Source organism: Brienomyrus brachyistius, chromosome 6, assembly GCF_023856365.1.
Source record: "Brienomyrus brachyistius isolate T26 chromosome 6, BBRACH_0.4, whole genome shotgun sequence".
In the NCBI taxonomy this organism is placed as follows: Eukaryota; Metazoa; Chordata; class Actinopteri; order Osteoglossiformes; family Mormyridae; genus Brienomyrus; species Brienomyrus brachyistius.
In genome coordinates this window covers 25,453,641-25,466,400 of record NC_064538.1, presented here as the reverse complement: position 1 = coordinate 25,466,400, position 12,760 = coordinate 25,453,641, and positions in this window count along the sequence as shown.

Below are 12,760 nucleotides of genomic sequence, written 5' to 3'. Positions count from 1 at the left end.
CAGTGTAAGCCTGTGCTGTGGTAAATTTGAGAGACAAAAGTAAAGAAGGCTTATCTATGCTTAGCTGAACAGCACATACAGTAGAACACATCACCACTGCAGTCAATCCAGGTTATTTAGAAATTCTGAATGCCTTAGACTGTTATAGGATCAGACATGGAATAGTGCAACTAACAGCAGAGGCTGCCCCTCAAGTCAAGCTTCTTTCTAGTCTTGGGCTAAATTAGGTATCATCTACAAGTGGCTCAAATCATAGATAAAATATCCCTTGCTTAGGAACAAATCAGGGAACTGTTCCAAGACCTTAAGATTGTACTGGATGATATGTGCAGGGAAAAATAATATTTGAGGGATGTAAGTGGCAGAGTGTCCTCAGAAAGAAAAGGCCTAAGACGTATCACTGACACCCAGATAACTGAACTTGGAAGATTGAAAGCTTTACACCCTAAGTGTAACAGAGCTGGAAAAGTTGAGTGTTAAAAATGCAACAACAGAACTGGCCCAAGCCCCAAAATATCTATTGGTATAATGGGTACCATTGATTAAATGTTTAACACCCTGTCAGTTTGCTGCAGTTTATCATACTGTATAGCAAATTTTTATATACTGGACCATATTTATTGTGTCTTTTAGCCATAATTGTTCTCTACCTTCCTATATAAGAATATGGACCCAGTTTGCAAAATTATGGCAAACAAGGAACAGGTGTCAGACATAAATTATAACAGTACAAGGTAAACAGTCAACAGGTGGACGGACAATCTGATTTTAGTTTAACTTCTGGGCAGATACAAAATGTCAGTGGGGTTTTTCAGTTCAACTCAGGCACAGACACCAACTCTCTCTGAATCAGTGCGTTTACATGCACACACTAAGAAAATTGAATTATTATGTTACTCTGACTAAAACCGAACTTTTAAAACACATCAGTCTGACTGAAATCCCATTAAATCGAATTTCTCCAACTAGTCGGACTATGACACCAAGATAATGCAATTGGGGGTTGATTTACTCCTGCATGTATGCATTCCATTGGATTCAAACTGGCCTAAGCACTCTGTGTATGCTCCACAGTGCCCTCCCCCCCCCCCCCCCCGACATTGACCTGGAAGTAACAGAAGACGCAGGTGCACAGATGCTACATCGAGCAAACCAGAACACATGCTGCACGTACAAAATGTGCAACGCTGTGAAGCTGCCCAATTCACCACTCAACTAAAGGGCGCTTCTCCACCGCACCAGGTACTGTACTTTAGGTACTTCAAGAAGGTACCAAAAGTATAGTACTTGATGGTGTTGGTTTTCCACTGGTGTAAAAACTAGTACCGGTACTGAATGATATCACAACATGAGGCAGGGTATTTTGTACTGGATTTGAAAAATGACTGTAGTAGGACTGGACACCATGCGATATTAATACCGACATAGCATGTTATACACATCCAATTCTTATCGCTAGTCAGCTAGATTAAGATCAGGGTTTTCTTACCTTCAGTTTTGTATGCATATTATAGCGGGGAGTTTAAGTCTCACGAAAATATTTTTATTCTGTCATAGGAACTAAAACTTTGCAAGTTTTCTAATTTTATTCACTATTCATTTTTCAAGATTATCTAGTATGTTTTAAAAATAAGTTTACCTTCGCTCCTTTTGCATAAGTGCTGCATATGTTCTTAGAGACAATCATGGTCATTTTCATTCTTGCTGTTTAAGTGGACAAGGCCTAATAGCATCATAACCTAATCAACAGGCCCCACATAAAGAACTTACTAACAGGGGATGGGACTAGGAACATCTATCCATCTATCTTCCAGTCACTTATCACTTATGGACAGCCAGTACTGCCTAACAACCATCTTTCCAATTACATAACATTTTGTTTTAAGACTGACACTATTTTATGACGCTATTATATCACACAGACCATTCATATAAAACAACACAAGTATGTACACCATATCTAGTCCTGTGACATAAAATTTCTACACATTTAAGCATTCTGCATGGGCATTATATGACGTGAGTCTTGGAAAAAGAGGTAAGAGGAGAGGGAGGAATAGAATGGTAGAATTCTTAATCAGAAACTCAGTGAAAATGGCCTTCTGTGCCACTGCTCACTCACTGGGACTTCTGATAGGTCTGATAGACATGCCAGAGTAATTTTGTGAGTCCGGCCTCATCTAAGCCAACTTGGCAGTTCTCCTTGAGGTGAGATACGATTCAAGCTCAAATGGGTACAGGGTCACAGTCCCTGTTAGAGTCAGCAGCCTTACAGCTGCCAGCTTTCTAAATGACACCTGGCATCCGTGTGACCCTCAGAACTGGATAAAGGGAGTACTGGCTATACTTAGTGTTACAATGTTCCATAAAATATTCAAGCATATTTATTATCTCAACTCAATTTATTTTTATATATAGTGCCTTTCGTAACGGTTGCCTCAGGTCACTTGAGAAGAGTGTGCGGCAATCAATTACTACTTCACTTCTATGCAATAGTGTATAAAACATGGAAAAGACGAGAAGGAAAGACAAGAGAGGAGAGGAACTAAAAACTCCTAAGTATGGAGAAAAAAAAATCTCTGGGGGTCCAGGGTTGACTGACTACCAATGCTTAATCTGTAAATCAAAAGGTGTGGGAACGCGAAGAGATTATGAGAGCAGAGGGATAACAAGGCAGGCGCTGGTCCCAGAACGTGTACAAAACACAGTGCTGATCACATGTGAAATTGCATGAAAATTGCTCTGTAAATTAAAATATCTATTTTTTTTTATTTTCTGTTATTGATTTTTTTTTCTCACCAGAGAAGTGGCAGATCCTTGCGAAAAGGCGCCGGCACACATGCAGTCAGAGGCAGAGAGGTCATGGAACACGTGCGGGCAGGATCTGGCACAAATTAATCTGACTACCCAACCCCCCCGTGCATGGCAGCATTTTAGAATACAAAGAAAAAAGAGCCTGCTTGAATAAATGCAAGGTGTAAATTGTAGCATTAATCATCAGTGGCCCAGTTGTACATGCAGGTCTGTGTAAACCAGTATATCATGCTGAACCCACAATCTCACATTTTGTAAGCTGCATGCATAACATCAGACTCTCAATGGACTGACCCAGCACTCCGGCTCAGAACAGGCTTCAACCCGGACATTATCCGGACATGTGGGGAGGAAAAAAAAGGAAATGCGTGGTCAGAACAGACACAAACACAGTGATGGACAAACACATTAGACCATAAGGGCATCTTCAGCAGCACTGGCAGCCATAGTAACCAGCCATGTGTTATGTTTGAAGGTGTGTTTAAGGGAGACTAAAGTAATACATCTTTCAACAGACTAATTCAGCATCCCAAACCTGAACTGCCGCACTGGTCTATCATATTATATGTGAGATGACGAGACTTTTGATTTGTGATCTGAACATATGATGTGGCTAGTAACCACGGACCAGTTATCTTATAAAGGCAGGTGCGTGAACTTTGAGTGCCTTATACACTGCCCGACCAAAAAAAGGTCACCATTTGAATTTATATCAGTGAATACTTAAGAGCCAATGACTGGATCATTTTTACTGCTCTGCAATGTTATGCAGCAATAAAGTAAAGTCAGCTGACTACCTGAATCTACCGAATGGCCAAGTTACACCTCCATCTACCAGCAATGGATTCTATCTTCCCTGTTGGCATGGGCATATTCAGGACAAGAATGCCAAGATTCATTGGGTTCGAATTGTCAAACAGTGGCTCAAGGAGCATGAGGAATCATTTTCACGCATGACTTGGTCACCACAGAGTTGTGACCTTAACCTCATTGAAGGTCTTTGGGATGTGCTGAAGGAGGCTCTATGCAGTGGTTCAACTCACTTGTCAATACAGGATCTCGGTGAGAAATGAATGCAAATCCGGATGAAAATAAATGGTGAGATGCTGCATATGCTTGTGGAAACAATGCCATGACAAATGTGTGCCATTATCAGAGCTAAAGGCCGTCCAACGAAAAATTGAAATGGAGACTTTTTTTTGGTCGGGCTGTGTATGTAGGTAGAAGAACTGTGAAGTCAGTCTTAAATTTCCAGGAATGCAGTGCAGGAAACTGAAAGCAGGGGTTATATGTTTGTACATCGTGCTCCTAATGATGATAATAATAAATGATAATATCCATCCATCTTCCAAACCACTTATCCTACTGGGTCACGGGGGGGTCCGGAGCCTATCCCGGAAGCAATGGGCACAAGGCAGGGAACAACCCAGGATGGGGGGCCAGCCCATCGCAGGGCACACTCACACACCATTCACGCACACATGCACACCTACAGTACGAGCAATTCAGCAACTCCAATTAGCCTCAGCATGTTTTTGGACTGTGGGGGGAAACCGGAGTACCCGGAGGAAACCCCACGACGACATGGGAAGAACGTGCAAATTCCGCACACATGTGACCCAGGCGGAGACTATATATATATATATATATATATATATATATATATATATATATATATATATATATATATATATATATATACTGAACAAAAATATAAACGCAACACTCTTGTTTCTGCTCCCATTTTTCATGAGATGGACTTAAAGACCTACAATTCATTCCAGATACACAATATTACCATTTCTCTCAAACATTTCTCACAAATCAGTCTAAATGTGTGATAGTGAGCACTTCTGCTTTGCTGAGATAATCCATCCCACCTCACAGGTGTGCCACATCAAGATGCTGATCTGACATCATGGGTAGTGCACAGGTGTACCTTATACTGCCCACAATAAAAGGCCACCCTGGAATGTGCAGTTTTTTGCTTTATTGGGGGTCTGGGGACTCAGAACCGGTCAGTATCTGGTGTGACCACCATTTGCCTCATGCAATGCAACACATCTTCTTCGCATAGAGTTTATCAGATTGTCAATTGTGGCCTGTGGAATGTTGGTCCACTCCTCTTCAATTGCTGTGTGAAGTTGTTGGATATTAGTGGGAACTGGTACACGCTGTCGTATACGCCGGTCAAGCACATCCCAAACATGCTCAACGGGTGACATGTCCGGTGAGTATGCTGGCCATGCAAGAACTGGGACATTTTCAGCTTCCAAGAACTGTGTACAGATCCTTGCAACATGGGGCCGTGCATTATCTGTCTGAGTGGCTGGTCTCAGACGATCTTGGAGGTGAACCTGCTGGATGTGGAGGTCCTGGGCTGGTGTGGTTACACGTGGTCTGCGGTTGTGAGGCCGGTTGGATGTACTGCCATATTCTCTGAAACGCCTTTGGAGACGGCTTATGGTTGAGAAATGAACATTCAATGCACGAGCAACAGATCTGGTTGACATTCCTGCTGTCAGCATGCCAATTGCACGCTCCCTCAATGCTTGTGGCATCTGTGGCATTTTGCTGTGAGACAAAACTGCACATTCCAGGGTGGCCTTTTATTGTGGGCAGTATAAGGTACACCTGTGCACTACCCATGATGTCAGATCAGCATCTTGATGTGGCACACCTGTGAGGTGGGATGGATTATCTCAGCAAAGCAGAAGTGCTCACTATCACACATTTAGACTGATTTGTGAGAAATGTTTGAGAGAAATGGTAATATTGTGTATCTGGAATGAATTGTAGATCTTTAAGTCCATCTCATGAAAAATGGGAGCAAAAACAAAAGTGTTGCGTTTATATTTTTGTTCAGTGTATATATATATATTGTATATTGAGTTCTTTGTACTAATAGACCACCTTGTAATTTAGGTATTGTAATATTTGTAATTTATTAGGATATTGCTTCTATATTGTTTATATAATATACATAATATATAATATGTATAATATATATAACATATTTATATAATATATATTGTTTGTATATTGAGTTCCTTGTATTAGAGCCATTTGTAATTTTGGTATTGTAATATTTGTATTATTTGTTATTGGTATTTTAACTTGTTAATTATTTTCTTACTGTCCAGGAGCATCTGTAACCACATAATTTCCTCAGGGATTAGTAAAGTATTCTGAATCTGAATCAAACAAGAAGAAGTTGTAGTAATTTTCTAGCTCACTTCTCATTGTCCATTGGTGCTGGCACCATCAGATGGCTCTGTGTGAGGAAGATCAGCCTCTAGGACCAATATCCTTCTCATGGACCCCCTGTCTTCATCAGCAAGCCACCACCGTCGGAACTTTTGGATGGTGGATGCTGCCTCATGGGAGGAAAACATCTCCCCAAACCGAGTGCCAATGGCCTTGATGACACATGTGACCCAGGCAGAGACTCGAACCCGGGTCCCAGACGTGTGAGGCAACAGTGCTAACCACTGCACCACCATGCCAACCCCTAAATGGTAATAAATAAATAATAATAAATGATAGTTCTATTGCTGCATTCTGAATACACTGCAAGGTGCTTAATAGATTATTAGAGAATTCTAACCTACTGCATGCAAAAACATGTATTTGTTTTTAATTGTCTTGAATAGTGAGAAAATGGTGTAGTTTGGCAATGCTCGGTAACTGCACACCTTTGATACTGCATCAATGAGATTTAAGCAAGAGGCTTGTATCCAAGAAGATGCCAAGGTTACAAACTGAGCTGTTGAGGACAAGGGCTTAGACTTGATTTCAACAGTCATGGGGACCAAATCAGCTGCAATCCTCCCATGGTCCTAAACACAGATGGAACTCCTACAAAACTGGTAAGGATGTGTCACTACCATCTGTAGCCAAATATATGCCCTTGGTTGAGGCTTGGTTGAAAATTGTACATACAATGACAAAGGGCAACAAAACTGGAACTGTAGCTGAGAGTGAAAAGTGAAGCCTGCAGCTGTCATCTTGTATATTCATATCTGTCATCTGAACTTTTTCCATGGATCTTCATACAGGTGAATAATTTCAAAACTGTGGGGTGTGAAATGATTTTCTGAGTACTCTTTAATGAAGTTTATAATGATTGTTGGTCGCTAGCTATCCCTATACATATACGCGCATTTGCAGGTGATAAGCCATTCATTCTAGATGTTGTACAAGTTGGTGCATGTGGAACAAGTAGAGCTCAGATGGCCAGACCAAATGTTAGGGCCGTCTGGGGAACTCAGTGCAGTCTTTCCAACATCATCAAATCTAGTTTCTACGGAGATCACTAAGGTTAGAGTAATAAGCTGAACAAGCTCTATATAGGGCCTGCTTATATTGTTGCAGGCAAACAGACCATGCTAATTTGAGCACCTCTTACCCCATAGACTTCCATTTGTGATCTAATCTGTGGCACTTCTGCTTGGGGGAATGTTTGTAATCATTAAATCATGGGGATTTCTGGTGGTTATGAATATACATGCTTCTTCAAAGGCATGCTTTCATCCAGTACCCAAATAACCACTGTATTAAAGTTTTCTGTGACCTCACTGAAATTTATACTAGAAATGAAGTTTACATTACTTACTGCATTCATAAATCACAGTGAATTTCTCTCGTTTAGGTGACGTCTCATAATATTATTCTCTGCCATAAATGATGGTGGCTGAATCACGAATGTGATTTGAAAATGGCTATAGAGGCACCTATCTAATGGAGAGCAGATTCATGATGGGCTTCCGTTCTGTGAGTGAGTCTGGTCCAGTGAATGATATGCTGGTAATATAAGAAGAGATAAACTTTTGCTGAAAGCGTCAGTCTCTGTGTTAACATGTATGTATTTTCATATTCTCTAAATTAATGACTGTGTTAGACAGAAATTACTCAAATTCGGTTAGGAATGATGTGTATGGTCCAGGGGATCTGTGTACTATCAGAAAGCATACTGCCAATTCAGATGCCATTTGAAGTGGCATTTCTTCGAATTGCTTGTGGTTTTTGGTTCGATTTTTATTTAAAAAATGGCTGCCTCACAACACTCAACACCAAGCACAGAGAGATTTCGGTAAGAAACTAAAACCATTTCGTAATATTTCAAATAATGGAAATGTGTCTGTGGGTCTGGGCCAGATTTCTGTTAATAGGCACACATCCGAGTCAATGTCAAGCACTGTGTCAAAAAACAAGAAGTGTTTTGTTTCCTAGACAGTGTGCTATGTTGGGTTTATGTTACGTTTGATTTAATCTTAACAGTAGAATTGATATCAGCACTGGAGCCTCTAGTGTAACTTCAGGTTCAAGTGTTGGTCTAGAAACAATTACTATAGTAATACTTACTCTTTCTAGACTCATTGACTATGTTTCTGAATACTTGTTTGATTTAGGTATTTTGTGTCATTTAATACCCGAATCGGCTAAAGAAAAGCCAGGCTGTTCGTAATAATGCTCCCAATCATAAACAAAGACTATGCTTACCGATGCACACATTGCCTCTAACCCTATCTGACTGTAACCCAGACCTTGCATGTGCATGCATCTGGTGCAAGTGCTGAACTGGACTGTCTCTACACACCATTAGCAGGATTGGTCCTTTCCCTTCCGCGCCACCATATGCACAAACAATACTTATCCATAGTAATGCAGAACCGAGATTCATTGCATGAAGATGGTACGACGCAACTCATCATCAGTCCATGCCTCCCGGTTACGACACCAGTCCGAACGCAGCCGTCTCCTCGCTGTTAACAGGTGAACCCATAGTCCAGCTGATGCCAGTCGTCGAGACACGGTGCAGGATGACACAGGGTGTTGTAGAGAACTTAATACCTGTGTCTGGATGGCAGGCGCAGATGTCATGGGGTTCTGCAATGCTTGGCGCACAATAGAACGATCATCCCTTGGTGTGGTCTCTCTTGGGGGACCCCAAGGGGGTGTCCTTATATGCACATTGGTTCCAACATTGGGCAACTGTGAGATCTGCATGTCCCACATTATGTATTTATTTATGTTTTAATCTTTATTTAACCAGGAAACTCCCTTTGAGATTTAAAAACCTCTTTTTGAAGGGGAGTCCTGGCCAAGATAGGAAGCGGGTAAAAATACAAAACACAGTTTTGCTGGGCAATTGCACAATACACCCACCCGGCCTCATTGAAACCCACAATGTGACCCCTATCAAACTCCGTCAAGTGCTAGTAATGCTGTCTAATGCGTCTATGAGGCATCCTCTGGGTCTGGCGACTAGACATGCCAGCTCCTTGCAAATCAAATCATTTACATACCTATTGCTGGAGTGCATGTGCACCAAAATTCATCCAAATAGGACCATTACCTCTGGGCCCATTACCTCTGGGACCATTACCTCTTTTGTCACTGAGTATTTATGTGTGACATTGCAAACAACCAGAAGTTTTAAGTAAAAAAAATCATTTCAAGCAGCAGTAACTTGAAACCCAAATTATAGTTTAAAAAAAGCTGTTCTGAGTTAAAACATTCCTTGACAAGAATCACTGGGAGCTTTTCAAGCTTTTTAGGGCCACATTTGCAAACATTTCTATTTAGTATCACTTTGGTATATAGCCAGTGACTACAAGTGCATTTAATAACAAAATGGCAAGAACAGAACTGTATAAGTCAAAAGATTTACTTAATAAAATGATAATGTCTGTGTGGAACATATGTGCTGTTTGTAAATGTTTGTCGTTATACAGACAATACATTTTTCCAGAATTAAACAAACATCCCAAGACTTTCTGTGATCATTGCACATTATATGTTATATGTTGAAGATGTTTGCAATGGTATGTGGAATCCATGACACTGAACCAAAAGCACAGGGAATCTCCAGTCAAAAACTAATATTACTAATGCATAAGTTGTAAATTAGGTAAATTAGGGAAAAATAATGATCATGCATTTTAACATCAAAGAAAGGTAACTGTAATGTAACGCATTATAATTGTTAAAAACAGAAAATATAGCTTTTATATAAAATACCAAAAACTATTTGAGATTCATAGTAAACATTCATTTGAAATGTAAAATAATTTATTATTTTCACACTTTACAACTGAATGTCCTTTAGTTCGCCATTGTGGATTACACTTCATTTCTAAAGAATTGGTTTGTCTTAAAACACCTTAAATCCTGAGGGCCACGATGGAAACAAATATTTTTTAAAAGAGTCCATGTGATGTTTGCCTGACTACTTTAATCTCAAAAGGAGAGATTTCTATTTAGATATTCTTGTGCTACACATAGTGTACCACAGCACAGAAACTGTAATTTCAATGTGCCCTTGAAGTCATATATACTGTGCAATTATGGAATTATTTCTTTATATTTTGTTCCACTTCTCCCATCATCCTCCACGATTATTGTGATCATGCACAGATGCCGAGGACACAAGGAGTCAATTCATGGGCACTAGTAACATGGTGACAGCATGCGGATGTTTGCATAGCTGTGTGAACAAAGACTAAATTCACTTGTCACCTTTAGAGCCCCTCGCTGCCAACACAGCAAAAGAATTTCCATACATAAACAAGAGAGCTTGGCAACTAAGCCATGGCATTCACACATTCCCAAACACACATGCAACATGCACCCACACAGTCACACAGCAAGACACACAAATACAGCTTTGAATGGACAAATGTTTTTTTGCATAATCTATATATTATAGTTTACAGCAGTAATACTGTATGCAATATACGACGATTACTTTATTCATTATTGTTACTTTAAATATTTATTAAAGGTGTTAAATTCATGACTTGAACAGTTCTTATACCTTATGTAAAAATATTAGAAAATACTCAAAGCATGCATTGTTGCAGAAGAAACTGAGTCATTGTAGTTAATGTATGAAACTACATGATAACAGCAGATCTTCAGGGTGTTTATTTTCAGATGCTGATGCAAAAGGGATTTATTTTAAAATTACCATTTATGCCGTTTAGTATTTAAATATTTAAATAATAATCAGTATGACATATTTAAATAACTTTTAGGTTAGACTAGTTCTAAAATATAAAATTTAGAGTAGATGTTAATGTAATCACAGATTTTTATTATTATCATCTTCAATGGAAATATAAGAATTTAATGATTTGATACTGATTATTGTCAGTTAATTTAGAATGTTTTTCCCGCTCTATAAACCTTAGAATAGCATTGCTTGAAGTTCATGCTCAAATGTAGAAGAGTTATTTTTCAAATAATTCATGATTTAAATGTATGAACATAGGGAAGCAAACATATGCAAAATGTGGGGTTTTTTCAGAAAAAAATGGATTCTGAAATGTATACACACATTTATCAAAGCCAAGCTCTCAAAACTATCAACACGGTTCTAAAATTGGTGATCTCATCATCAAACATCCTGTACACAATAAAACACTCACTTATGAGCTACCACAGAAATTCAAATAGATGCATCAATATTGCATACGTATGAAGAGCTTCTATCGTAGAAACACAGCTGTGAGAAATGCAAAATGCCATCATTATAACTGTATTGCATTTCTTACTTACGGAAGATCTGTTTATAGGCTGTATAGAAAATTAAAACAGGATATAATTACAAGTAATCTATAAAATAGCTGTAAATAATGATTCACTCAGCAATTACATCTATGGCTTTCAACTGTACAGGAAGTATTGAAACTAAAACTTTTCTCACCATATTTATCAGTGGGTTCACAGTCCAGGCAGTGTGTTATGAAGCAGCCAGTATTTTGGACCCATCCCAAGTGCATCCATGTATCTCCCTGCAAAGTGTGTCAGATATTTGTGGGAGTCACAGTCACGAATCTTTCAACCCCGCAGTAAGAAAATTGCCCTTACTGTAACTTTGTTTGGTTAGGGAGAAGGGAATGGAATAAAAATTAGTGAAAACCACAGATGATGACTGAAGCGGGTGCAGCATGGTGAACGCTTGTTTTTTAACCTGGCCACACAGCTTGCATAGTGCCCTCAGTCGGAATGGAGAGAGGCAGCTGTGAAATAAACAACCTTTGTTGTACAAGTGTAGGGTGGAGACAGAAGGACAGACAGGCTGGCCAAGGACACCCACTGTTGCTCAGAACTGGTGATTTTTTTCCCTGTCATCTCCTGCTGTTAATCCTACATAATTATCATATATTATGTTACTCCGCAGGGGTATTATTGACAGGATCAGTATACTCATATATATTTTGATCCATCCTGAATAACCACTTATCCAGTGCAGCCTTGCACTGACACTGGAACCCGGAACCTAAATCTGGTGATTCATCCAATGTCACAGGCGGGGAGGTGGAAGATAGACCAGCTACTACTAATCCAGTTTCTGCACCACAGTCTGAGGCTGCTAATTCCTTCCCTCACCGGCACGTTCCGAGGCCAAAGAAGCCTTGGCTGATGAGCAATCGGCAGACTGAAGTTAACCCCTCTCACTGCTCGCCTCGAGGGGGACTTAAGGAGCAAGGGGATGAAAGACAGGTGGGTGACTACTAATCCTAACGCTTACTCTTTTTCTTATAAAGTTGTAAGTGTCCATCAGAGTAGAACCAACAATTTGTGCAAATCGCCAGCCAGCTCATTGGCTGGTCCCTGAATGGACCTCCCACAATCCCTCACTGTTATTTTCTCCGATCTTGAATTCAATATTGTTTACCCAGTACAGAGTCATGTTATATGTAATATTACTATTTATTGAAAAGATCAGTTTGGCTACATACAATGGCGTCAGTCTCTGTTAATTTCTAATTTTGTTCCCTAACAGGCTACCCCCATGTTCTCAGAATGAGAATAAACCTTCTTGAATTTTGAATCTTGAAGCACAAGCCCCTAAAAGCAATGCATGGGAGCAACACGCTTTGCTTCCTGCACCTGTTCAAAGATTCAAACATGCAACAGACCACTTACAAAAACACAT